Source organism: Macrobrachium rosenbergii, chromosome 1 (assembly GCF_040412425.1).
Source record: "Macrobrachium rosenbergii isolate ZJJX-2024 chromosome 1, ASM4041242v1, whole genome shotgun sequence".
In the NCBI taxonomy this organism is placed as follows: domain Eukaryota; kingdom Metazoa; phylum Arthropoda; class Malacostraca; order Decapoda; family Palaemonidae; genus Macrobrachium; species Macrobrachium rosenbergii.
The window spans coordinates 34,754,678-34,782,254 of NC_089741.1; the positions used below are offsets into that span (position 1 = coordinate 34,754,678).

General features: G+C 41.0%; 1 long non-coding RNA gene, 1 other non-coding gene and 1 pseudogene across 2 annotated transcripts; 1 reads left to right on the forward strand and 2 right to left on the reverse strand.

Moving 5' to 3' along the window:
* Positions 1-1,236: 1,236 nt before the first annotated feature.
* On the reverse strand, positions 1,237-1,353 carry LOC136841925 (5S ribosomal RNA; annotated as a pseudogene).
* A 1,480-nt stretch (positions 1,354-2,833) lies between these two features.
* LOC136841995 (U6 spliceosomal RNA) lies at positions 2,834-2,938 on the reverse strand. Its single transcript, XR_010854136.1, has one exon. It is a non-coding gene; the product is annotated as a U6 spliceosomal RNA (small nuclear RNA).
* Positions 2,939-5,510: 2,572 nt separating this feature from the next.
* Positions 5,511-8,696, forward strand: LOC136841604 (uncharacterized). The gene is made up of 3 exons (XR_010854029.1): positions 5,511-5,702; positions 7,446-7,553; positions 8,612-8,696. It is a non-coding gene; the product is annotated as an uncharacterized lncRNA (long non-coding RNA).
* Positions 8,697-27,577: the final 18,881 nt, after the last annotated feature.

Here is a 27,577-nt window from a genome sequence, read left to right on the forward strand (position 1 = left end):
GTATGAGCAGGTCTGCTCTCATAGGAAGGGTCCTCGGAACGTCTACCAACCAGAAGAGAAAACTCCGAGAACCAGTGGTTCGAAGGCCAAAACATGGGGATGAGAGTCATCCTCGTCCCTTGTGAGGCCGCGAACTTGCGTGTGACTTCTCCCAGAATTTAGAACGGGGAAAAGGCGTAAACATCTATTCCCGTCAATCCCAGGAAGAGTAACTATATCGCAACTGCCCCAGGGTCGAGTACAGATGAGCTTTACAGAGGGAGCCTCGCTGTTCTTGAGGTCGTGAAAATATCCACAAGATGGCGACCCCAAAATTTCCAAAATCTTGGCAAACCTCCTGATGAAGGGTCCATTCCTTCGGCAGGAGTTGATGGCGCCAACAGAGCAGGTCTGCTCGAACATTTTCGACCTCTGCCACAAAACTTGTGAGAATCGAAATGTTGCGAGCATAGGCTCAAAGAATAATCTCTCTTGCAAGGCTGAACAGGGAACAAGTATTGTCCGAGTTTGCTAGAACTACACGATTGCAAACTTGGACCTCAAAAATTGGCGAGCTAAAAGATAGCCGCCAAATCTTTGAAGTCGATGTGCCAGGACACCTGTTCCTCTCTCCAGGTTCCTAACACTTTCTCTCCCTCTAGTGTTGCCCCCCAACCTGTTGAAGACCCGTCGGAAAAACAACACTAGGTTGGGGTTCAGAAGCTTGAGGGAGATCCCTTTCTGCAATTCCGTTGGATCGAGCCACCACCACAGATCCTCTTTATATAAGGAAGAATTCTCAATTCCTCTTTCAAGTCTTCCTTGCTTTGTCAGTTCTCCAACAAAAAGAACTGAAGAGGCCTGAGATGCAGACTCCCAGAAAACAAACTTCTCCAGTGAGGAAATGGTCCCCAGCAGACTCATTCCTTCCTTCACCTAGCATGTTTCCTTTTCCAAGAAGGCCGAAACTTTTCGTACATAGAAGTTGCCCGTTCTTGCGACGGAGACGCTATAAAAGCCGCTGAATAGATCTGAATTCCCAGACACAATGGACAGTGAGGGGATCAGCTGCGACTTCTCCACAGACCAGAAGTCCCAGGGACTTCACGAGTTGCAGAGTCAACTGAAGGTCCTCCAGATACCTTCGACGGCGCTCGAATCAACCAGTCGTCAAGTAGAGTGAGATCCTGACGTGCGACAGATGCAACTGCATCGCAACGTTTTTCATGAGACGTTTTCACCCTCGAGCAAAAATGTGAACAACAGCATCTGGTGTTCCCAGGCGGTCAACCATCCAAGTACTGACCAGACCCACGCTGTTAACTTCGCTGATCGGACGAGAAGCGGTGTTTTCAACGTGGTATGGCCGTTAGCAGAGTCCAAAGCAGAGAGCCCTGAACTGGTACATCTAGTCCCCAAGACAACCTGAGATACTTCACGAACGTGGATGAATTGGGGCGTGAAGATAAGTATCTTGGAGATCCAAAGATACCATCCAATCCCGGGATGAAGGGCTCCTAGTATTGACTGCAGGTCTCCATCTTGAACTGTTCCTTCGGACCAAGTTGTTCGACCTGTTGAGGTCCAAGACGGTCTCCAGCCTACTGAAAGTTTCCGGGACTAGAAACAATCTGTAGTAAAATCCCGGGAACACCGAGTCAATATCTGTTCCACTGCTCTCCGCTCGAACATCTGTTCGAGCAGGTCAAACAATTTTCTGTTTGACAGGAAGGCAGTTGGGAAACAAAAAAAAAAGAGGAGACAGGAAGGGAATCAAGTAACCTCTCTCTAACAGTAGGAGGGACCAAACGCCTGCCCTCACTCTTTCCAGGCTTGTGCAAAATGAAGCCTGGTTGCAAAGGGAGTCTGGAGATGAAGGGAGTCACTTGCTACCTCTCTGGAAGTGACATTCCTTCGGGAAAAAAAACTCTTTCTCGTGGTGCGGGTCTCGTGTTGCTTCCCATGGAAGCCCCTTTGTTATGCAAACATTTAGCTTTCGTTTACTTTTTGTATCTGAGATCGGTGCAAGCGTTATGAAGGAGATGCAGTTTGAATGTCGATAACTTTAGTTTTGAGAAAAAACGATATTTTTGCTTCTCTGTGTATTTATTTGCTTGCTGTTACACAGTTTGATGTTTTTGACATAATGAAAAGCCAAAAATAGACCTGCAAGTAATATAACCGCTAAATAAAGCTAAATGAAGCGAGTGGCAAAGCACGGCTGAGGTTGGCCAGCGACGTTTTACTTAGTCAAGCTCTGAGCTGCTACTGACTGACTGCCACTGACTGCCCTGCGGCATTCCTGTCTTTAAGCTGATGCGTACTATGTCCACAGGGTTGCCATAGATCGCATTAGATATTATTTCATAGCTAAAAGGAAATTACCACCGATATACTGACAATATCATTACATTATATGAAAATGTAATTTGACTATGATAGGTTACTGTTTTGTTTATAACTTCTAACTGTATGGCGAACTTTTAAATAAAACTTTCTGAGAAGATAGTCAGGATATGTATGATGCCATATATAAAATATCCCAGAAAATTTTATTTCCGATTTTTCGTCAAACGCTCCCTTTAAGACAAAGACAACTGCGGGGTGGAGAGAGAGGAGCCGACGGTTGAAAAGTCTCAGGAAACAGATCCTAAGAAAAAGCCAGAGTGATAATCAGAGGAAGAAGAAGACGAAAGAAGTTTCTCTTCATACAAAGGCTGTGACGAAAGAGGATGTTCTTCCGCAGCTGGTGGGTCTTGAGTGAGTGGTGAAAGTAGTTCCGATTCGCGCGATGCGTGGCGGGAACTCCAGCGAACGAAGAAAGTCGCCAACTAGAGTGCGTATAGTAAACATAAAAAATGTGGAACGCTTCACGATTAGCGTGTCATCCTTTGCGCAAGAGCCATGCTAATCTTCTCTGTATCGTTCCAATTAGTATATGTACTGCCGAAGCAAGTACTGGCTAAATTAAGGACATCAAATGTTGAAGCGGGTAGTTGTGCGACATGATGAACAACTGGAGCGGTGTCAACACAAGACTTGAAGCTATACGGGCGGCGAAGCGGGCGTCATGGCGTGACGCCAGAGGCTCCGTGGCAAGTACTAGAAGAGAGTCACAGGCGTGGCGCGGCGCCATGGCTCATAGCTAGCGGCGGCGTCAAGGTGAGGAGCGTGAAGCGTGAGAAGCGAAGAGCAAGACGCGCTCCTGGCGCGACAAGAGAAAAGGCCAACACCTCAACTCGGGAAGACGAATAGGAAGCCACTAAACACTCTCTCTAGAAGACAGACGCTCTGTATCGTTCCCGAAGCGGGAGACGAAGGTGAAAGTCTGTACCTCTTAACAGGCAGATTCGAATCTTGAAAGGTTCATGAGAGCATCCAGCTGTTGTTGCAAACCCAACAAAATCTTACGCGTTGAAGCCACTCTCTTGGGAGAAGGGCTGAACCTGAGAGAAGGAAAGGGCGAGAGACGTATACTTCCTTCCACAGGGGAAGAAGCTCTAGCCCTTGCCTTAGCGACACAGGGGTCGAGTAGAGTGATCATTCGAAAAACACTTTATTCTCTTCTGCAGAGGAATATCCACGCAACTTTCGGGGAAGAGTACAAACGTCTAGAGGAAGAGGACGTGAAGCGTCCTCTCCTCTAAGCTTCTCTTAAGAGGGCGAGAGTCCAACCGAGGCTCCAACCCGTGGCGGGGAGGGGCGTGTCGGAGGACGAAGCAATCCTTCAGGATGCGTGCCTGAGCACGATCCCTGGCAGCCTGGGTAGCGTCATCAGGACCTGCCGAAGGGGACGCCAGATCGGTGGGAAGCCCCGTAACCCTCATGCGGCTTTCGACATGCCCCCTCCTGGTCCTGGGAGTTCGACAGAGGTCCAGGCCTAGAGGCATTATAGGGCGATCTGACGCCCCCTCCACAACACTAGGGGCACTAGCACTAACACTATGCGTTTGAATTGCATTCACTTTAGTTTCAAGAGCACGCCTTGACTCCACCACGAGCCAGGGAATTACCTTCTGCAGCAACAAACTACAGGGTTAATAATAAATTACTACAGGGTTACTAGTAGGAGAAAAACCCTGACTGTCCAACTAAGGATGCACTCTAGGAGGAAGATTTCCTCAGCCTATCACGCTCCAATTTAAGCATATAGGCTTCATATTTCTTCCACTCACCCTCAGACAATCCCACACATTCATTACCGATTATCATAGAGCATTGAACACCCTTACATATCATACATAAAGAGTGAGGAACTATCAAAGTCTTCGATAGCCTCACCTTACATTCACCCAAGCTACAGACTCGATAGCTAGAGGTAAGACATCTTAATTATAAGAAAAGTCAAAAGCAAAATCAAAAACGGTCCACAAAGAGCGTATGCAAGTCACAGATCCAGTCGAATACCAAAAACAACCAAAATACTTAACTGACAACAAATTTCGAAATCCAAAGAGCGGAGGAACTGACAACAGGTGTTGACAGTCCGGCGACAGAGAAAAATCTGAATAGAAAATGGGAATGGTGCCTGATACCGCCCCAGCGGCGGAATGGGTACTAACCACCTGACCGGCCACTGCGTGTACGCGAAATTTGAAATTCTGTCGGACCTTCGGAGAATACAGCTATATATATATCTGGCAGGTAAGTCTCATGAACAAAATGAGTGTTCTGAACAGTGTAGAATACATAGCCCAGAAAGAGTAACATTTCTGTTTGTTAGAATAAAATTAAATATGTGACAAATATGAAATTTAATTTTTAGTAATTTATAGCAAACTGAAATTGGCTGATAACCTGTAAAAGGAAAGTTGAAGTAGGACTCCAAAACAGGAGGAGAGTGAAGGAAGTACAGGAAAATTTTGTAAACGACTTTCAGAGACCTGAGACATTTATTTTATATCTTTGAAGTTTTCACTCTTTTGTCCAGTAAAGTATTTCATTTTTTTTGTCCAGTACAGTATTTCTTTTGGAATATTTTTCATTTTGCATTAATGGTAATATTGTACTTACAGAAACACACACTGTAAATATATGAGTATATAGACAGAATTTTTTTTTATTTGTATGATCAGTAGTCCTAAGAGAAACAGTAATTTAAGTGTACAGTACTCTTACATAAAGTGGGATGAATTTATTGAATGACATATAAGGAAGACAGATTGGTTTGTATACAGTTTACTTGTATGTTTACTTGCTAATTTTCCCTGAATTTCTGAAAATGCACTTTAAGCCAGAAGGAAATTTAGTGAAAGGACACAGAATGAAGAAACCCAAGCAAAAATAAAATATCTCTTAAACTTCTTATAGCAAAATAAAATATCTGGTAAACTTCTTAGACACCCTTTATTGGAAATACAGGCCATTATAATTGTTAGTGAAAGTTATCAAACTTTATTGTAATGCATAATATATAATAAATATTGCCCATTAACAAGCACAGTGGTGTGCAATTTGACATGTTGTTTTAAGACTACAAGTACCATAGTGAGTTTTAATTTTTAATCATCAGTTTCTTATTATGTAATAAGGAAATACACTTTTTTCCAGACTGCGTACAGAGACAATACACTTGGCCTGCCAAAAATTTGCCCTCCAGAAAATGTATTGAAGATTGACCAGTCAGTACTCTTCACATATTTGAAACAACACCACACTCCAAGCCGCATGGTATTAGCTGGTGTTGGTGTGCACCACGATGAGCTTGTAGATGCTGCTCAGAGGTATGAGACGGTATTTTTGTACTTGCCTGTGGTCTTGTAGTTAAGTATTAGCCTTGTGGTTTGTTAAGAAAAAGGTTGCAAGAAGTCATAAGTCACAGTTTTATTTCTGCTATTTTTTTAAGATTCTTCTGTTTATTTTTTTATAAGATTTTTTTTCGTAGTGTCAATATTGGTACAGGTATGTGTTATTTCTTTTTTTACCTTTTCTTAGAATTTGGCAAACAAAGGAAATGGAGTTTGTAATGTGGCGTACCTAACTATGAAATACAGTCATGGTTGGAGAGTGCTGGGAAGTTTATACAGTAAGACCTTGATAAATCATAACTGATGGGGCTAAATCCTTTCTGAGCTAGTTATTAGTATTTTTTAAATTGACAAATTTAGTGTAAATGTATGCATAAACAACCTTACATTAATCAATATTTGAGTATAATTATAAGTGATATAACCACAATTGTAAGTTAACTAGTTAAAATACAGAACATAAGATTTGCAGCATAAAGTTTGAAAGTTTGGAATTTGAAGGCTAAATGTCTGAAACTTCTGTGCCTATCTGTTGAATTGATATCATCAAACCATTGTCATTCTTAGTAATGCCAAGTTATAGGTTATTGAATTTTGAGGGAACAAGGTTTTAACTGCACAGTATTTAGAAATAAACAACTTGCTGAGGGATATGTACCCAGAAGCTGGAAAATAGGCAGATCTCAGAGAGATTTGAAGTCACACTTTATTAAAGTTTATTTTTTTGTCCATTCAAGATTTTGAACTCAGAGAGGTAAAGCTACTATGAAAACCTTCTTCATTGTATTGCCCCAGCTTCACAAAATGTAAGAGTGTTTAAGTATTAAACATTCATCTCAAACACCAACTTGTCTTACTTGGGTTGTCATATTGTGGAAAGATGGGATTTCTTAGGGCCCATACATGCTATATGTGTTTCCATCGTTATAACTGTATCCCCTGTCTAGGCAGTGAATCTCATATATTCAGTTATCTCGGTTTTGCTCTTGAAAATTGCCCAGATCATCAAAACTCAATTGCCAAGTAGCTTAGCATTGCTTCATTTTTTTATTTTGTCTCTACAAGGTGTGCAAACATTCATATGGAACAAGTCTAAAGGGCCATTAGCTTAAGCAAGCTTCCATGAAATAGAATACCCAGATATAAAAAATAAAGTATACAGTACTTTCATTAACAGCAGTTTATCATAGACTCTAAGGCAATGGTTCATGGCCACAGCAGTATTATCTCATGTAAATTTATGAGCATCAGTAGTAGTAACACTTCCACAAAGATCACTCCACAGCTTTACCATGAAAGGAATTGAATTGTGACATTGTGTTTCATAAACAGAATGTAGAATTTAATGTTCAACAGTGCTGATAGTTCCTACATTCTAAAAGGATCTGAAGGATGCGAAATGAAAACCTTGATTACTATAGATATTAGCGTAATGGACAGCACCTAGCAGTCTGACAGTGTAAGATATTTGTAAGTGGTGTAAAAAAAAAGTTTGGAGAGGAGGGTAACACTATATGTTGTCAGATATTAAGAATCTTAAGTGCATTGTTACCCATGTAAGAGCAAGCAGTTAGTAGGAACATGGAGCTTTTTGGCAAATGTTTCATGTTATTTTATCATGTCAGTAGTGTATAGTGTATTTTGTGCATTTGTAGTTCTTTGATGTAATCTTGATAGTCTGTGATTCATTAATGAATTGTCTTACTTTTTTATATACAGATATTTTGTGGAAACACCTGCTATTTGGGAAAGTTGCTGAGGCTTGCCAATAGTCGAAGCCTTGAGATTGATCACTCAGTTTCACAATATACTGGAGGAGTTATTAAGGTAAGGCTTTTTTCTTATTGGAATTTATGATGAAGATTTGCTCTTGTTTGTAAGAAATGAATAAGCCTTTGACAACCTGGGGAGTCCCAAAATTTTTTTGGTCAAAGTGCTCCAAGCAATTATAGACAGCAGTGTTTTTTCCTGTGAATGTTGTCATGGTATAAAGCTGGTTTCGATGTAATTTTGTAGCTGAATACCTGTACTGTACTTTTCTTTTATGCTCAGAAATAGAAAACACCAAAAATAAGATGTCAAAATGATACAAAATTCACAAAAGTTTTAATGGAGGAAATTAGTGTAATCTCATTGGCTGAGATTATTTTAAGCTGACAAAAATATTATTAATTCCATAAAAATATATGAATAAATAGTGGATAGACTAACTTTAAGTAAGGCAGAAATTTCATTGTATCAAGATTCTGAAATTTTGCAGCTGAGTTAGCAGATTTAGTTATATACTGCAATGCTAAAACTCTTGGTGGACAAGAAGATACTTTTTAAAGGTATAAGTCTTCAGTCATACTGCACCCTGTATAAAAATGACTAGAACTTTCCTCTCTAGCTTTACTCTAACATGAGTTCGTGGTTATCACACAGAAATACTAAACTTGAATTCAGCTTAAAGGCCTAAGGGAAAAATATGATGTGAAAGCAGTAATGGTGATGAAGAGTTTCAGTAACAATTCTTTTCTTAATGTATATGAAATGCAAATTTTTTTTTCTCCCAAAATATATGGAAACATTGGTAAATATCCACACAATAGTTGTATAAACAATTCTCTTGATAGTAAAGGTACTATGGAAAAGAGAAAAATTTTCAGAACATGTGTGCAGTGAATTTTGTGATAAATATATTAGATACTTTTTTATCAGAGCCTCTCAGTAACGGTAATTACCTTTACTACCATCATATCAAAAGCATGATGGAAAGACACTTATATGCCTTCAATAAGATTAATTTCTTGTTGGACAGAGCAGTTCTTGTTGTGATTAAAATTTTCAATGTAATTTTTTTATTTCCTGATTACAATTTTTTAATATGTAAATTTTTTTTTCAGGAAGAGGCAGACCTATCAGATGTGTCATTAGGACCAAATCCATTACCTGAATTGGCACATCTAGTAATTGGCTTGGAATCAGTTGGACATCAACACCAAGATTTTGTTACATGTTGTGTTCTAAATATGATGATGGGAGGTGGTGGCAGTTTTAGTGCCCGTGGACCTGGCAAAGGAATGTATACCAGACTTTATACCAATGTTCTCAATAGGTGAGATATCTTGATTGTGAATCTTAGTAATCTGTTCCAGTTCTGTTATGTTTAGTTGTTTATTGAGTGACAAATCACCTGGTGATTTAAATGAAGGGATTGAGACTCCCAACTAGCAGGAGTGCTGCCTCACTTATTAAAACATTCCTCCGCTTTTCTGTGTACTGACAAGTGTTCTTCATACGACAACTTTAAATGTTGTATGCCTAGAACATTTATAAAATGTTTTATAAATGGTTACTTGATCTCACAGAAATTTATTATAACTGAAATTAGTAGACTTAGAACTGGCACCTTTGTGTGAGGGTAGTATCAAATCATAGAACTGGACATAAATTTATAACATTCAACACTTAGTATCTGTTGGATATGCCATACAGTATAATCTTGTTAGTTTATCAAGATCACTGACTCACATTTCAAGGCCCCATAGGGGTCAGTGCTGTCAACTGTAGGCATTACTTCAGGTTCTTTGCAGCATCCCTTTGGCCCCTAGCTACATCCTTTTTCATTGCTTTTACTGTACCACCATTCATATCTTTCTGCCACCTTACTTTGCACCCTCTTCTAACTGTTGTTTCATAGTTCAACTGTGAGGTTTTCCTCCTGTTACACCTTTAAAACCTTTTTACTCTCAATTTCCCTTTCAATGTTGCATGATCTCTGGCCTAAATTTTATATTCCAGTTCCAATTCCACATTTTCAGGCTCATAGCACTAACTTGAATGAAGGATTTGTTCTTAAGTGAGAGGTGAAATGGGAGCAAGGTAAAAGTTGAACAAACCAGGTGAGAAAAGACTAAAGGTAATAAATGAAAAGTATAAGGAAGAAAGCAGGGCAGCTGTTTTGGCTAAAGGATGCTGCAAAGGATCTTTAGTTCCATCTACAGTATGCTATCAAGCACACTAAGTGGTACTTCCTAATGAACCTGTATGTAGCTTTTGGAAATAGTTCAACCACACATGCAACTAGTTTAGTTTCACCTAACAATGAATAACGAGTATCAGGCTTGAAAGTTTTGTAGAAATCATAGAAATTTTAACCAAACATAACATAACTGCAGACTAGATCTCTTTCCTTTAGATATGATTGTTCGTTTTCTCATTTAAGAATAAGTTCTTCCAGCTACTTGTATATATGGAAAGAATTTTAACTCTGTGGTCTGGTTGATATGCTGTATTTTTGTTATGACACCTTTTATAGTCGTAATTTAAACTTCACATTTTATGACAGTTACGTAATATTTTATGTCAGTAACTCTTGACTATCCTGTGTGTAAGATGTAGGCTAGTTGGAAACATAGGCTAGCCTGACTAACCTAGCCTAGCCTATATAGGGTACTTGACTCCCATGAGGGAGAGGAAATTAGACCTCGTTTGACCTAAGCAAATCATACCATCAGGTACCAATAGATACCCAGACCTAAAAGAGCAAAAACTAACCACGATACCCTGGGCTGCGCTAGAAATAAATACGATAAAATAACAAACCACAAAAAAGATGGCATGTCTGTCTAGGCTAATCTCAAAGTCGCGGGCATCGGCCGATACCTGACGTAAACTACCCAATCAATGCCCAGGCCTTATCAAGCAAGAGCGGATGTCACAGGTATTTCAATCAGTGAGTCCAGTCTGTCAGAGGGCGCCTCCTCCTCCTCTTATCACGAAGGGTGGAGGCCAGCCTCACACCTGTCAAAACCTTCCCGCAGAAGACACCACCTCCTCCAACTTCGAAGTCACATTGCAATGCCCTGGGGAACAACCCGCCCACACACACACACACACACACCACCCACGGCACGCCTCGCCCGCCCTTCACAGGCCACCACGCCTGAAACACACCCTCCGGGGCGAATATCCCTCGGGAAGGAGGAGAAGAAGAAGCAGCAGCCCAGGGGAGAGAAACTGTTTGTGTTTTGGGCGAGTCCGCCGAGGACGAGGTCCTCCTGGTTCTCCCGTGGCTGCTGCTGCAGCTACAGCAGCTGCCCTCCCCTTCTTTACACCCGAATATTTCGGCGAAGGACACTGTGGGGACTCACCTGTCTCATCTCAACGTCACATTATCCACGCACGGGTCTGACGGGGCACGATTTCAGGCATCAGCGGGGCTTTTATTGCCTTGAAAAAATAGTAAATGATAAGCCATCGTCTCGCAGACTCTGCACATAAATATGGCCGAATAACCAACTTACCCATAATGCCCTGTCACCTTTCGAGGTCCCCTTCCCCTGAGTCACATATGCGGTTCCTCCCGGGGTCTAAATAAAGCCCACCCACCCGCCAATTTTGAATTTGGGTTTCTGGATAAGGGGTGTTATTGTGGAAAGGATTGTTCTTTCGTTCGGTTTCGTGAATGGAAGGAAATGGACGATTTTCTTGTCAGATTTTCGTAAAGTTTTTGGACGTTGATGGCGTCTGCGGGAATATTATTTACCTGAGGATGTGTTCCATGCCTAGAGTAATTTATATATATATATATATATATATATATATATATATATATATATATATATATATATATATATATATATATATATATATATATATATTATATATATATATATATATTATATATAATGTGTCTATTGTAAACAAAACACAAATGCTCTACATTCTTTTGGTAAGAACTCTGACAGTAAAGATTGTGATTCTCTTTCAACAAAATAGCTTCATTTAATTATGTCAATCGTTGGTATCACGGAGTAATTTTGGATATTTTTGTTGCTATATTGCAAATTTCATTACGCCAAAATTAAATAAACACATGTAGATCTATTTTCACATTAAACTTGAAGCATAGAGTTTGAGTTAAAGAATACAAAATCTATTCAAACTCACGCGGTACAACACGACGAAAGCTGATTGCAGAGAAATTTAAAATCCTCATTTGGAAACTTGGTTGTCGCAAATGTTACTAAATAAAGCAGGCCTTGTGAAAGTGCTGGCTGACTTTGTTTTCAAACAACATGATAAAGCATAATTTTCCTTTTTGTCGATTAGGCTATCATACCAGCACCACTCTTGCTAAGCAAATTAAGACAGGTGGTTAACCTTATAAAACATTTGTATGTATGTGTGTTACCAAGGCTTTGCTGTTATTGGAAGTGTAATTATTTATAAAAAGAAGCAAAACAAAAAGATATTAACTATTTTGATTGTCCAGTTGCGATAAATAACAAAGTTCAATAACAATGTAGATTATATAGTTCAAAAAGAAGTGAAATCACTCACCTGAAAGCTGGAACCAAAATAAAAATTAGACCTAAGCAGAAAGAGTTGTTTATGAGGAACTGAGAAGACTGAATATTTATTTTCATTTCATCTCTTCATGACAGCAAAGAGATTTCAACATTTTAAAAATAATAATATCAGTCTAATAAAACCAACTTACGAGAACTAGGAACCCTAGTCAGACATTAATCTAGATCGTAACATCGTGTTCCCTCGATAATAACATCTTAAGAGGAAGGAAAACTCTACAGGGAAATCTAGTAAAATACATAATATAATAAAATAAATATATAATATACTAAAATTATTCACAAAAGACTCTCTCCAGTACTGGGTACGCGAACACCCTACTCGAGTAACTGACAAAATTTCCACACATTTCTTCAGTAGTTTTTACTGAATACGAATGTAAAGATGATTTCTGTCTACTGTCGTGGGTAACACGTGCGGTAGTTTGGGTTCTTCGTTTTCGTTTCACAGACCAATAGTCTCAATCAAAGTTTTCTAAGTTCGCCGAGACTCGCGAGAGTAATGAATGAGGATGGTAAGTCAACTCAAACTGGCGTACAGCTTTAAGTATTTATTGTCTGAAGTCCCTGTGCCATAATCATATGATATAAGAGTTACACATGTATTGCAAATGTCAGATTGATCTTTAGCCGTCTTCATTTGCTATTATTTTCCAGTGAAGACCGGATGAAAAATCTTCATATTCAGTATATAAATATATATATATATATATATATATATATATATATATATATATATAATAAACTCAAACCAAAAATACAGACTCATTCACAGACAAAGAAGCCTAAACCCTCACAATATTATTGTTTATATAAGATGGCTATGGAACACTATGATACCATTGAACTATCTACAGTAGATTCTCTAAAGAAATTGTAACATCCTTTGTAAAGAAACACTATATATATTAAGAATAATTCGCGAGAGATTTGTTCTTATTTGCTCTCTCTCTCTCTCTATACCACGACATTTCAAGCAGAACAAAGTCTAAAGGCGTGATACCTCGGAAACGTCAGCCATCCGCTGTTTACAATGACATTATCAGCGGCGCTGCTGCTCACGTCTCACCCGTCAAGACAGATATATAATCTCAGGGCCACTTTTCTGAGGCTCCCAGATCGCCGATGACGAAAATTACAGGCTATTAGGCGCTTAACCAGGCGCGTCATTTAACCCCATTCGGAGTAAAACAGTGACCACCTTATACATACGGATTCGTTTTCCATTTGTCCTAGCCGGTCTGACGCCAGCGCGTTCAATTATTATCTATCGGTGGCTCTGGGGCCCCACTGAAGTAGGTGGTGGACACAAGTCGTTACTGTCTTCGTTTGACTCTACCATAGGTTAGGCGTTAGGCTGCTCTTCGATGTCTGTTTTCTACAGAAGTTTTTTTTATACGGTTATCTTAAAAGCATTTTTGTTCGTTATCATTTATTTTGTTTCACGTGGTTTCCGTTCTGACGTTTATCCTTGCTTAGACTTCACTTTACGCTTTATTTGTCTTGAATTTCAGTAATTTATTTTGACTTTCTCCTGGTTTTATTCGGTATCCGGATACCTCCTGGGCAGGCAAGAAAATAAGGTGGGCAGTGATCAGATTAGAAGGTAGGCAGAGAATAAAGAGGGGCATACAGTATCTGGGAGTTAGATATACTGGGGCAGACCTACTAGCACTTTCTCGTTTACGTTACGGTTATTCACGCCTAAATCAAGGGTTCTCAATTGGTGGTCTGTCTTATACAGTTATTATTGCTCTCTCTCTCTCTCTCTCTCTCTCACGCGCGTTCGTTGATTTTCAGTCACTAAGGCACCAAACCTATCCATCGGATTTAAGAGATTCTTAATAAATTTACAAGACATAAAATGCAATGCAAATTCGGATTTGACGAGGGGGGGGGTGGTTTTAGGGTGCGGGGAAGGTTAGGTAACTCTACAACCATTTTTCGATAACCAATAGATTTCTTTTCGCTGTGGATCCTCGTGTGGAGTTGTTACGATTATGTACTTAGAGCTCTGATCGATTTCCATTCAACGTTGCCCTGAAAGCTACGACGCCATCATCATCTCCGGGGGTTATTTTTGGATGCCCTCCTATCGACCCATTACGTACCATTCTCACTCATTATCGAAAACAAAACATTCAGAAAATCTTGAAAAAAAGTAAAAGAGCTGAGTATGCGGAGCAACATCGGAGAGTAACTTGAAAAACTGCCTTCGTTTTTAGCGGGATATTTATAGGCCTATTAGTGTCCGGGTAAAATGAGCGTGAGCCACCTCCAATCTTTTTACCTCTTCGTGTAAAGGTTCCATAAGTAAGGGTCGCAATCATGTTTTGAGTAGCTTTAATTGTCCTGCTCGTGCTTCAAAATACGGATACACCAAAGTGATTCATCGATCTTGGTATAGTTCCGCCTTCTGTGCTTGTAATTGGTTTGAACCACACACACACACACACACACACACGAAGGTACAAGAATTTGGGAGCAAATGTCTCTTTCATATTAAGTCGACGTGAAGGAGAGGTAAGTGCCTAGATAGAACCATGTCTTATTTTATTAAACTATCTTTAAAGTACTTTATTTACAAAATCATCACTAGAATATGTAAATCATCATTTGCTTTAGTTTTATTGCTGACGTCAGCGCCTACGAATACTGCTACTTTCAATAAGAGTTAAATTTATTATTATTATTATTATTATTAACACTTGATGGTCGAACTGCTATATCGAGTTTCTGCGCCAAGTAAAGAAATGAATGCAGTTTAAGCCCCTAGTGAATAGTTTCTCACCTTATTACTAGTGCCGCCCCGCTAGATATATCCTTTAGATGAAGAACTTCTGGCTCTAGCGATGGCCCGTGCCACCTGGCCAAGAGAAAAACCCTTCGCTCTGACCAGGATTTCGATAGTCTGAAAGCAGTCAGGTTCAGAGCGGGAGATCAAAGATATCTCGTGAAGTGGGTTTGTATGAGGCAGGTCTGCTCTCATAGAAAGGGTCTCGGGCGATGCCACCAACCAGAAGAGAAACTCCGAGAACCAGTGGTTCGAAGGCCCAAAACATGGGGATGAGGTCATCTCGATCCATGAAGACATGAGCTAATATGACTTCTCCCAGAATTTAGAGCAGAGGGGAAAAAGGCGTAAACATCTATTCCCGTCAATCCCGGAAGAGCAACTATCGCAACTGCTGGTGAAGTACAGATGAGCTTTACCAGAGAGCCTCGCTGTTCTTGGTGTGCAATATACACAAGATGGCGACCCAGAAATTTCCAAAAATCTTGGCAAACCTCCTGATGAAGGTCCATTCCTTGGCGGGAGTTGATGGCGCCAACAGAGCAGGTCTGCTCGAACATTTTCGACCTCTGCCACAAAACTTGTGAGGAATCGAAATATTAGGCATAAACTCAAGAATAATCTCTCTTGCAAGGCTGAACAGGAACAGTATTGTCGAGTTTGCTAGAACCTACGTTGCAAACTTGGACCTCGAGAAGAATTCTTGAGCTAAAGATAGCCGCCAAATCTTTGAAGTCGATAATGCCAGGACACCTGTTCCTCTCTCAGGTTCCTAACACTTTCTCTCCCTCTAGTGTTGCCCCAACTGTTGGCGACCACGTCGGAAAAACAACACTAGGTTGGGGTTCAGAAGCTTGAGGAGATCCATATACATTCGTTGGATCGAGCCACCACCACAGATCCTCTTTATATGGGAAGAATTCTCAATTCCTCTTAAGTCTTCCTTGTACAATAGTTCTCCAACGAAAAGGAGCAGAGAACAGATGGGCTCTGAAAACAAACTTCTCCAGCAGAAATGGTCCCCAACAGACTCCTTCCTTCATACTAGCATGTTTCCTTTTCCAGAAGCGAAACTTTTACCGTACATAGAAGTTGCCGTTCTTGCAGCGGAGGCGCTATAAAAGCCGCTGAATAGATCTGAATTCCCAGACACAATGGACAGTGAGGTCGGCTGCGACTTCTCCTGGCCAGAAGTCCCAGGGACTTCCGCGAGTTGCAAGTCGTAACTGAAAGGTCCTCGAATACCTTAAGCCCGACGGCCTTCGAATCAACCAGTCGTCCAAGTAGAAGTGAGATCTGGCGATGCGACGGATGCAGCAGCATAGCGTTTTTCATGAGACGTGTAAACACCCCCGGAGCAAATGTGGCGTAACGGCATCCTGGTGTTCCCAGGCGGTCCAACCATCCAAGTACTGACCAGACCCAACATTTGTAGCAGCTGATCGGGCGGCGGTGTTCAACGTGGTATGGCCCGTTGTGCAGGAGTCAAAGCAGAAGAGCCCTGAACTGCGTCGTCTAGTCCCCCCAAGACAACCTGAATGCTTACGAGCATTGGATGAATTGAGGCGCAGGCCGTATCTTGGAGATCCGAATACCATCAATCCCGGGATGAGGCTCCTAGTATTGACTGCGAGGTCTCCCATCCTCAAGAACTTTTCCTTCCGGACCAAGGGATTAATTTCTGACCTCTGGCGTGTTCAGGCGGGTCTCAGCCTACTGAAAGTTTCAGGGACTAGAAACAATCTGTAGTAAAATCGAGAACACCGAGTCAATATCTACCACTGCTCTCGCTCCGAACATCTGTTAGAGCAGGTGCTAATTTTCTGTTTGACAGGAAGGCAGTGAAACAAAAAACAAAAAGAGGAGACAGGAGAGAATCAAGCGTAACCTCTCTCCCACAACAGTAGGAGGACCAAACGTCTGCCCTCTCTGTACACCAGGCTTGTGCAAAATGAAGCCTGTCTTGCAAGGGAGTCTGGAGATGAGAGTCACTTACCTCTTGGAAGTGACATTCCTTCGGGAAAAAACTCTTTCGTGGTGCGGGTCTCGTGTTTAGCCATGCATTGCTGATATGCAAACATTTAACACGATTTACTTTTGTATCTGAGATGATTTCAAGCGTTATGAAGGAATGCAGTTTGATGATAACAGTTTTGAGAAAAAACGATATTTTTGCTTCTCTGTGTATTTTGTTGCTTGCCGTTACACAGTTTGATGTTTTTATGACATAATGAAAAGCAAAATGACCTATAAAGTAATATAACTTCGCTAAATGAAGCTAAATGGCAGAGTGTCAAAACGCGGCTGATTTGGCCGTGTGACGTTTTACTTAGTCAGAAAGCTCAGCTGCTACTGACTGACTGCCACTGACTGCCTGCGGCATTCCTGTCTTTAAATTTGATCGTGCTAATATACACAAGGTTGCCATAGATCGCATTAGATATTATTTCATAGCTAAGAAATTGCCGATATGACAAATATCATTGCATTATATGAAGAAAATGTGAATTTTGATCCACCACGGCTGAACTTTAAATAAGCTTTGCAGAAGATAGTCGGGATATGTATGATGCCATATATCAAATATCTCAGAAAATTTGCTATCACTCTAGTTGCACAGTCAACGCTCCCACCAGACAAAATAGCTAGGGTGGAGAGAGGAGCCGGCCGGTTGAAAAGTCTCGAAACAGATCTAAGAAAAGGCAGAGTCTGATAATCAGAGGAAGAAAGAAGAGCGAAAAATTTCTCTTCATGAGCTGTGGCGAAAGAGGATGTTCTTCGCGGCGCTGGTGGAGTCTTGATGAGTGGTGTGGTTCCGATTACCGCCCGATCGTGGCGGGAACTCCACGCGAAACGAAGAGAGTGCGTCCAACTTCAGAAGTCGCGTATAGTAAAGCATAAAAATGTGGAGCGGCTTCCGCGATTGCGTCATCATATAGCATAAGAATATGCTAATCTTCTCTGTATCTTCAGTGTATATGTACTGCGAGAAGCAAGTACTGGCTAAATTAAGAAGGACATCAAATGTTAGGCGGGTAGTTGTGCGACATGATGAACAACTGGAGGCGGTGTCAACACAAGACACTTGAAGCTATCGGCGAAGCGCGCGAATGGCGTCATGGGCGTGAAGCGGCGAGCTCCGTGGCAAGTACTGAAGAGAGTCTGGCGTGGCCCAGCGTCATAACTAAGCGCGCCCGGCGCAAGGTGAGGCGCGTGAAGCGTGAAAGCGCCGCAGAAGAGCAAGGCAGCGCTCCTGGCGCGAGACAAGAGAAAGGCCAACACCTCAACTCGGAAAACCCAGACAAAAGCCACTAAACACTCTCTCTAGAAGACAGGCGCTCTGTATCGTTCCCGAAGCGGGAGACGAGAGGTGAAAGTCTGTACCTGTAGCAGGCAGATTCAGATCTTGAAAGGTTCATGAGGCATCCAGCTGTTGTTGCAAACCCAACAAATCTTCTGCAACGTTGGAGAAGCCACTCTCTCGGAGAAGGGCTGAACCTGAGAAGAGGAAAGGGGCGAGAGCGTATACTTCCTTCCACAGGGGAAGAAGCTCTGGCCTTGCCTTAGCGCGACAGGGGGTCGTGAAGTGATCATTCGAAAAAACACTTTATTCTCTTCTGCAGAGGAATATCCACGCCTTTAGGGGAAGAGTACAAGCGTCTAGAGGAGGGGACGTAGAGTGTCTCATAAGCTTCTCTTAAGAGGCGAGAGTCAACCGAGCTCCAACCCGTGGCGGGGAGAGGGCGTGTCGGGAGGGCGGCAATCCTTCCCGGGATGCGTGCCTGAGCCGCGATCACAGGCAGCCTGGGTAGCGTCATCGGATGCGAAGGGCGCCAGATCGGTGAAACGCGTAACCCTCATGCGACTTCCCGACATGCCCCCTCCTGGTCCTGGGAGTTCGACAGAGGTCAGGCCTAGAGGCATTATAGGGCCGATCTGGCCCCCTCCACAACACTAGGGCTGCTTGCACTAACACTATGCGTTTGAATTGCATTCACTTTAGTTTCAAGAGCGCGTTGACTCCACGAGAGCCAAGGGAATTACCTTCTGCAGCAACAAACTACAGGGTTAGTAATAAATTACTACAGGGTTACTAGTAGGAAAACCTGACTGTCCAACTAAGGATGCACTCTAGGAGGAAGATTTCCTCCCAGCCTATCACTGCGCTCAATTTAAGCATATGGCTATATTTCTTCCACTCACCCTCCAGACAATCCCACACATTCATTTACCGATTATCATAGACATTGAACACCCTTACATATCATACATAAAGGTGAGGAACTATCAAAGTCTTGATAGCTCACCTTACATTCTGGCTTCTGAACTCTGACGCTAGAGGTAAGACATCTTAATTATAAGAAAGTCAAAAAGCAAAATCAAAAACGGTCCTGGCGTATGCCAAGTCACAGATCAGTTGAATGCCAAGAAACAACCAAAATACTTAGTGACATAAATTTCCCGAAATCAAAAGCGGAGGAACTGACAACAGGTGTTGACAGTCCGGCGACAGAAAAAATCTGAATAGAAAATGGGAATGGTTCCTGATACCCGCCTCCCAGCGGCGGGAATGGGTACTAACCACCTGACCGGCCACTGCGTGTGCCGCGAAATTTGAAATTCTGTCGGACCTTCGGAGAATACAGCTATATATATATCTGGCAGGTAAGTCTCATGAACAAATTAACAATTAAATATTTTCAACTTCACACATATAACATTAAGCATAAATGTGGATACAATACAGCAGAATATCTCAAAAACAATGGGCACCTGCACTTTTAAGACAATTTCATTAACTAGCTGTACATCATGATAAAAATAACACATTTCATACTTACATCTACATCAAATTCATCATCCTCCTCTTCTTTCTTAATCTTTTTCAGCTTTTCTTTCTCTCTTTTTTCCTTGTTTTTCTTGCGTCTTGATCCAGCCATAAGCGCTGGTGCTCAGGAAACTTATCACAGAGATGAGGCCAGAACTATAATAAAGACAACCTCGGTTCTGTAAGGTGAAAAAATAAGGTAGCAGGCATCCCAAAGGAATAATTATTCAGTAGAGCAAGACACAAATGGGTGAATACATAATTATTGAGAAAGTACTGTCATAAAATTAGAATGATTATAGAATTATTGGAAGAATTTACAACATATCAGTATACTATAAAAATCAAGAGTCAATATATGGAGATGTATTTATGGTGTTTCAGCATTACATAAAATTTAAATTTTTCTGAAAAAATTTATTTTTATGGTACAATACAATCACTTTACAACTGCAGTGCTTTTGTCAGGCCCTTTCAGAAGTGCTCAGAGAAAGAATCCAGCTTGCAATCCACCAAATCAGGATCTCAACCTCCTACTGTGTCTAGTACAAGAATGCCAGAGCTGTGGGGCCCTCAGCCCACAGGGAGAGGGTGTAAACCTTGCTTGTTCAAGTAAGAAAAAGAGTGTAGAGATTCATGTGCTGCTCCCAGAAGGGAGTTACACAAATTGGAAGGCAGCTACAGCTTGGATTTAGAATACAGCTCTACCACTGGCCTACCCCTCCCTTGTTAAAAGGAAGAGAGGAAGGAGACATATCTTTATCGCTGTAACACTAAGACTGGTTGGTCAACTGAACTTAGCCACCAACCCTACACCAGTCCAGCAGCCTATAGTGCTGAATTGCTGCTTCTCAAAGGGAGGAGAAGGACTGGAGAGAAGTCGTTTCTCAGATTCTACCATTCGACCCCAACCTTACAGTCTTCCAAGTACCTTAAGCAAGATGGTTTCTCTCCAAAAGAAGCTAGTTATTTACACAACCTCTGAACAGCTGCCACAGGTCTCGGTCTGAAGCAAGTCTGGGAACCTGTGGTTGAAAAACCCCTAGATGGGATGAGTAAGGTGGTCTGATGATTCAGGCACTTACTCTCATAACTCCTGATACCAAAAAGTTATTCCAAAATGCCAGAAATGGTTCTTCATCCTGACTTTGTGAGTTTTCCTAAATTGTATGACTGGCTGCTTGTTTAGACAAATCATTGACTCCTTCTGAAGCCAGAAAGAAAGGAGACATTCCAAACCTCTGCTTCTTTGTGTTTGGTGGTACAAGCAGGCCGACCTCTTGATGGGTCCTGCTCAGAACACTCAAGGCTCACACTAGACATAGAACTCTCTATCAAACCACCTGGAGGTCCAGAGAGAGAAAACAAAAGCTCATGTCTCTTGTCTGAATGATAATTCCAGAGGTTTCATTACAAACCAAGGAATAATTAAGAAGAGCAATTCCAACTCTCCTAGTACCAGATGAGAAGGCCAAGATACTTCACCAAGAAACAACAGTCCTGCTAATGAAGTCTCAGTCCAAGGCATCTCCAGAGCCCTACAGAGCCCTAGTTAATCTATACAAAGGACAAGAGTCATGTTTCTCCCTAGAGGCCAAAGCCCTGGGAGGACAAGACTGATCGAAAGCCCCTACCTGGCACAAACTGCTCAGCCACAGCCAAGAGATCTATGTCCTTCAGTCTGAGCAGCCAGTTCAAGGGTAGCCAGCGTTTCACAAAAAGTGACAAAGAGGAACTTAAGACAAGGAGGAGTCCATGATCTGCTGAATGGAAACACTGATTGGAGACAGTTTTTGGCATCAAAACAGAAAAGGGCCCACTTCCCCTAGATGAGAGTGTGGGCTACAGGGAATCTCTCTAGGAGACTGCCAATCCAGCGTAACTAGAAAACCCCCTTGGTATGGGATCATGCGCCACAGGTGTCTGAGCTTGCATGAGTCATCAACCCACAGTTGAACACCCTGTGGGACAGAAAATGCTGGGGAGAAAAGGTGCAGGAGTCCTAAAATGCCAGGGTTGCTTGGAGGCATCTTCTGGGGTCAAGCGCAGATATGGCGCAGAGGGCAGACAGAGGTCCCAGTTGATGGAGTGTGAGTGACCAGGCCAGTCACGATAATTCTGGGGAGACTGAACAGCTATGCCCTTAAGGCATAGACTACTAAACTCTACTACATATCCCTGATAGCTGAGCTAGTCTCCAAAAACATTCCTCCATCAAGGAATGTATCAGGATAACAGCTAGATGGCGTGGCAAGCCATCCACTCGTGCATCTGCTTTGACAACTGACAGGGTGAAGGAAAGTTCTTTGTATGCTTGTTGGCAGAAGTCTCCTGGACATGTTACTCAACAACAGTACAAAGTGACTCATCAAACAGAGCACTGCCTGCCTTCCCAAAAGTGGGCGTGAGGATGGCCCTCAGCCCCACACACCTGAGGCCAAATCTTAGGAGGGTTAACAGCAAGTGTAAATACTCATATCCTCGACCCATTTCATTACCCCAAACCACAACACTCATTAAAGTACTAAAATACTGTATGGAAAAGTTGGGTCACTAAATATATTAATTTTCATGCATTAATCATGCAGTTTAATTAGTCCTTACAAGAAAATTCTACAAAAAGTAATGGATTTTTGACATTCTGGGTGGATCAACACAGAAGTCATAGGTTTTTCTGGGATTTTCAGCAACTCTGTAATCACAAAGCAGGCCAAGTGTGTCCACCAAATGACCTAAAATTTTCAAAAACAGGACATTTATCCAATGCTCTGGAATCTGTTACTTTATTTTCTGTTAATGAAAGTTAAAATCTTCAGTGTCATAAAATTTTACCATAGTTATGAAAGAAGCTGAGTAACTTAAAAAAAAGTTACTAACTGAAACTCATACACTAATGTACATTCCCAAAATAAGGCACAGGAAAGCTAAATCCATGTCATATAGTGCAAGCATTGCTGCAATCACGGTATTGACAATGAACTTTGAATATTTGCTGAAAGCAGCAATGGTCCATTACAAGTCCTGAAGGCTAACAATCTAAAAGAGAACATTAGGACTCAAAGGGACCTAGGTTATTTAATCACTACTTACTAAATAATGCATGCTGCAATAAAATTTTCTATATTGTATTGTACAACAATTTGAAAAAATAAAATAGCTTTATAAGTTTGGTTGTGAAGTTTACATAGCAACTCCCAGTTATACAAATTGTGCACAACAATAGTGTCTCATGTTTACTTCAATGACCTGGAGGAGTTTATAGTGTCTCATGACATTGCTCCCAATGACCTGGAAGGAATTTACAAAATATGTTGAGATAGCTGTTGTTTGTACCAAAGGGATGTATATTATCACTCACAGTACATAAAGTAGAACCTTGTAGTAACAGACCTTCAGTACTGTATTTTATCGGACTGTGCACAGTGGGAAGTGGGTTAATGTGGCTTTTCTTAGCAACATTCACTTTAGGATGTAACTTCCCTACCCACAAGAGTTAGGGTAGAAGAGACTCTTTAGTCTTGGCATTCAACTCTTTTAGGAGAAGGACATTCTAAAATCAAACAAGCAGGCAGAAGGGACCCTTTGGCCTTGGTAGGCAACCATTCCAAAAGAAGGTTGCTCAGAATACAGACCTTGTTCTCGAACCTTGGACTGCTCCTTTGCTTGAGGTACAATCAATTTTTTCCTCTTTTGTTCATTTTCTATTTTTTGAAGTGTATAGAACAGACTGAAAGCAAAAGTTGCTAGGTGGATTATCAGGAAAGTGTCTTTGTCTTTACCTAATCTTTTCCCTCTTTATAATTTCTGAATCCATCCTGACTGTCCTCCCCCAGTTGTGGCAGACCTGATGGTTTCTTATTTGCCTTACAAGGTGTACCGGCCCCAAATTGTCAACCAGTTGCTCCAGCACTTTTTGTAATGACATATGGTTAGTTTTACACATTTTCCTAATGTAAATGTTGTAAATAATGGAAATACTGTTGTTGTTGATTATTACTGTTTATTGTTCTGTTGATTTTTACTATGTTATTGCTGTTATGAGTCTATTTGTTAATTTTGCTTCTGATTTTATATTGTTAATTTCTTTTGGGAGAGACAAAGCTGAGTCCTGGGCCTGTTACTCATTACATTACGAAAAATTGCAAAGTACTTTTCTCAAATATTCAGGGCTTAAGGTAAAATTTTCTTGATCTCCAGAATTGTGCCCAAAACTACAATTTGATGTTTTTATCTGAAACACTTGTGAGTAGTAGTAAGTGAAAGGTTGAGTTTTAATCTCACATGGTTTGATGGCCCTGGAATTTATTTTTATTAAAACTTTCCACATGCATAAGGTATGGCTGTATACAATAAGTCCAGGCGACCTATTTATCGTCAGAAGTTCTTTGTTTAAAGATTTTCAATAAGTTCTACAATGTTTATATATTCCTGTTTACACAGGAATCCAAATATCGATGACTCTACATATGACTGTCTCTTGAAAAGGATGAGTATGGCTCAGTCCACAGGATTCAAGCTTGTGGAAACTGTGCTGTGATGATGACTATATTCAAATTCCACAGATCAACATGGCTACTCTGCTTACTGTTCTGTGTACCCTCCAATTTTGTCAACTAATTGAGAACCCACACATACTTCTAGCTATAGGATTAAACTTCATAGACACAGGCGTTCCAGCTATTATGAAGTCCAAGATCTGCACGAATATCTAGGCACTTCTGATCACTGCACAACTAAGATGAACAAAACTGTCACCCAGTATACTCCTCATGCCACCCCTGGAAAATCAGTCTGGCTGACATCTAGAACCAACTGGGATCACATTACTGAAGCTTGTCAGGTACTTAATATTTCAGATGCTGTATCAGATCCTGATCTCAAAAAGTTAAATGAAATGCTGGTGGTTATTTTAATAAAGTCTGTCCCTAGAGACGTCATAAAATTCTGGACAAATGACCAGCCGTAGTTTGTAGTTTGATGATACATGTAGGCGTGCTTGTCATGACAAACAGATCAAATTCAACTCATGGAGATGAAACTGTTCAAATGAAAATTATGCCATTTTTGTTAAGTCTTCCAATTTTGCGAATAGAACTTACCATAAAGCTGAAAAAAATGACAATAATTTCCTGAAGAAACTTGAAAGAATTACTCGGCCTCATCTTTGGTGGACCAAATTGGCATTATCTATCTTTGGGTCAGGCCTGTCTTCCATTCCACCCCTACTAACAGATGATAGTAGATATGTTACTGGCCCTAGGGAAAAGATTGAACTACTTCATCAAGCTTTTGAAGCTAAGCAATCAGCTGAGGATGTCCCTCTTCCTGATACTTGTCATCCTGAACCTATTCTTAGAAAATTTGCATTTCACTCTCTGGATGTTAAGAAAATTCTGGATAATCTTGATAGCTGGGATGAGAAGATCCTGTTAGTTTCTTCCTTTGATTTTAAAAAGATCTAGTGTGCTGTCTCTCAAGATAAGAATATTCTACAGATTTTATGTGGGCATATAAGTATCCTGCAGACTAGAGTGCAAGCTTAGTAATACAGTGCCTGTTCCAAGAGAGTGGCATATTGGCAGACTGCAGTAACTGAATTAGACTACCAATAATACAGCAAAAGTCTATGGGCAGCACCAGCCCCATTTACCTTCCGGTGTGCAAACAAACAAACAAATGTTTCAGAGTTTTAGTATTATATATATGTGGACTCCCAGATTGGCGGGGGACGTCACAAACCTGTCCTGTCTCAGAACCCCAAACCAAGAGGTAGTCCTCATTCGGGGATTCCTAGGAGGGTTTTTGACCTACCACACAGGGTCTTCCTCTTAGGCGCCCATACTTTCAGCGACTCTTGGGACATCAAATGTTATGGAGTCTGAAGTAATATGACAACTGGAAGACCCAAAGCTCTTTACTGGACAATCCTTACAAATCTATGAACATTTTGTTAATAGTACTCAATCTCAACACATTTCATTTTATCCAGTTACAGTTTGGTCACCAATTTCCCCTTGCTTTGAGTTCTCAAAAACCTGAACATGAAGTGAATCAAATGAACAAATGCAAGAGCAGGTGACATACAACTGGCCATGTGTGATGTTTGTCCTTGAGCTTTGTTGATGGTCATGGCATATACTAACTTCACTGGAAATTGTCTGCGGCAAAGATTGAATGCACACATGACACTGTCTTGGTATTGAGTGCATCACCTTTGATTTAATATCATTACCAAAGTCTAGTGCCGTTACCCAAAGGCCCTTGGCCAAGCACGCCTGCAAATAACAACAACTGCACCTTTCTTCAAGTTCAGTGCATGTGGGGGCAGCCCAGCCAAGTTAACAGTGTTCAAGATTTCTAGAGAAACACCTATTGTATTTAAACATATTCTCGAAGATGTCTTCACGACTCCAGGATCCTTTGAAGCAGTCTTCAGCTCCTGAAGCATTCTTGGAGAAACACCCACTGGATTATAACATCTTCCTAAATTCTTAAAAACGCCAGGATTCTGTGAAGCCGTCTTCAGCTCCTAAATGGATCCAGAATCTGTCTTCAGACTCATTTCTTCCACCTCCTGGAGAAACACCCATTGGATTATAACATCTTCTTAAATCTTAAAGACTCCAGGATCCTGGAGCCTTCGGAATTCCCAGAAGCTTCCGGACACACACACACACATGCACACTATGAAAAGGGAGCCAAAGTGTATAATAGATGGGATAAAGAGATGGAAGAAAAGGGTTATCTGTTGTAATTTGGTCTCTCTCAAAGGAACTCACATGATAAAGAGATACTGTATAAAATAATTTTTTATGAGTGAAAATTTTCAGGATGCTTGATGTGTGCGAATCGGCGTTACACGAGTATACACGGCAAGACATCATTTGTAATAACATCATCTGTACGTAACCAGTATTTCATAAGTTACCTGTTGTTGCAAAAGCTAGCCTATACACAGATGGTTTTGTAATTTAGCAGTCGTCTTATACTATAGATATGAGATAAATTCATCAAAATTTACCATAATTTTTTACCTCATCTTATCTAAAGGAAATTTATGGTATGAATCACAAAGGATTAACTGACGATTAATATGCATATATATGAAACTGATTGGGGGTACCTCGCGATGCTCTTTTAAGCTTAGAGCATGCCATTTGCAAAGAGAACCTTGATAAGAGTTTCAAGTGCAGAGTAAGGCACTTAATTATAAACTTCAGAATCTTGGAGTGGGTGGATATGTTCTAGGATTACGTCAAGATTTCCTTCAGGTAGGCAGCAGCGAGTTGCAGTTGATGGGAGCTTTAGTGAAGCAAGGCCTGTTGTGTCTGGAGTTCCACAAGGTAGTGTTTTTGGTCCACTGTTATTTTTAGTGTATACAAGTAATATGGTTGTTGGCCTGGAAAACAAGATTGTTCAGTATGCCGATGATGCAACACTTGTGGGTGTAGTAGTTTCCATTCTCCCACTCACAAAAATGAAACTGCCCTCAACATCAATCTGGGCATGGATTGGATGGTGAACAGCGTAGTCAGCAGGAGTGGGCTGTTACTCAAATGAAAATGATATTTCAGCTGATCACAAATATCATAAGATTTCCACCCATCTCTACCTTTAGGGTGGATGGACTTCCTCAGAGCAGTCTGGCTTTAACTATTCCTAGATGTAACTTTTTAGGCTACATCTTTGCTGAAACATCTACTGGAAGTTTCAGCAAATGCTGCACAAAAGTTAGGTATTGTTTGTAAGGCCTCATGTATTTATAAACAGTGATAAAATCAATGCAACCTGTTTTAGGTCATCTGTCCTTCCATTACTAGAATACTGTTCTCTGGTATGGATATATGCTTCTGCCATATTTATCTCTTTTAGA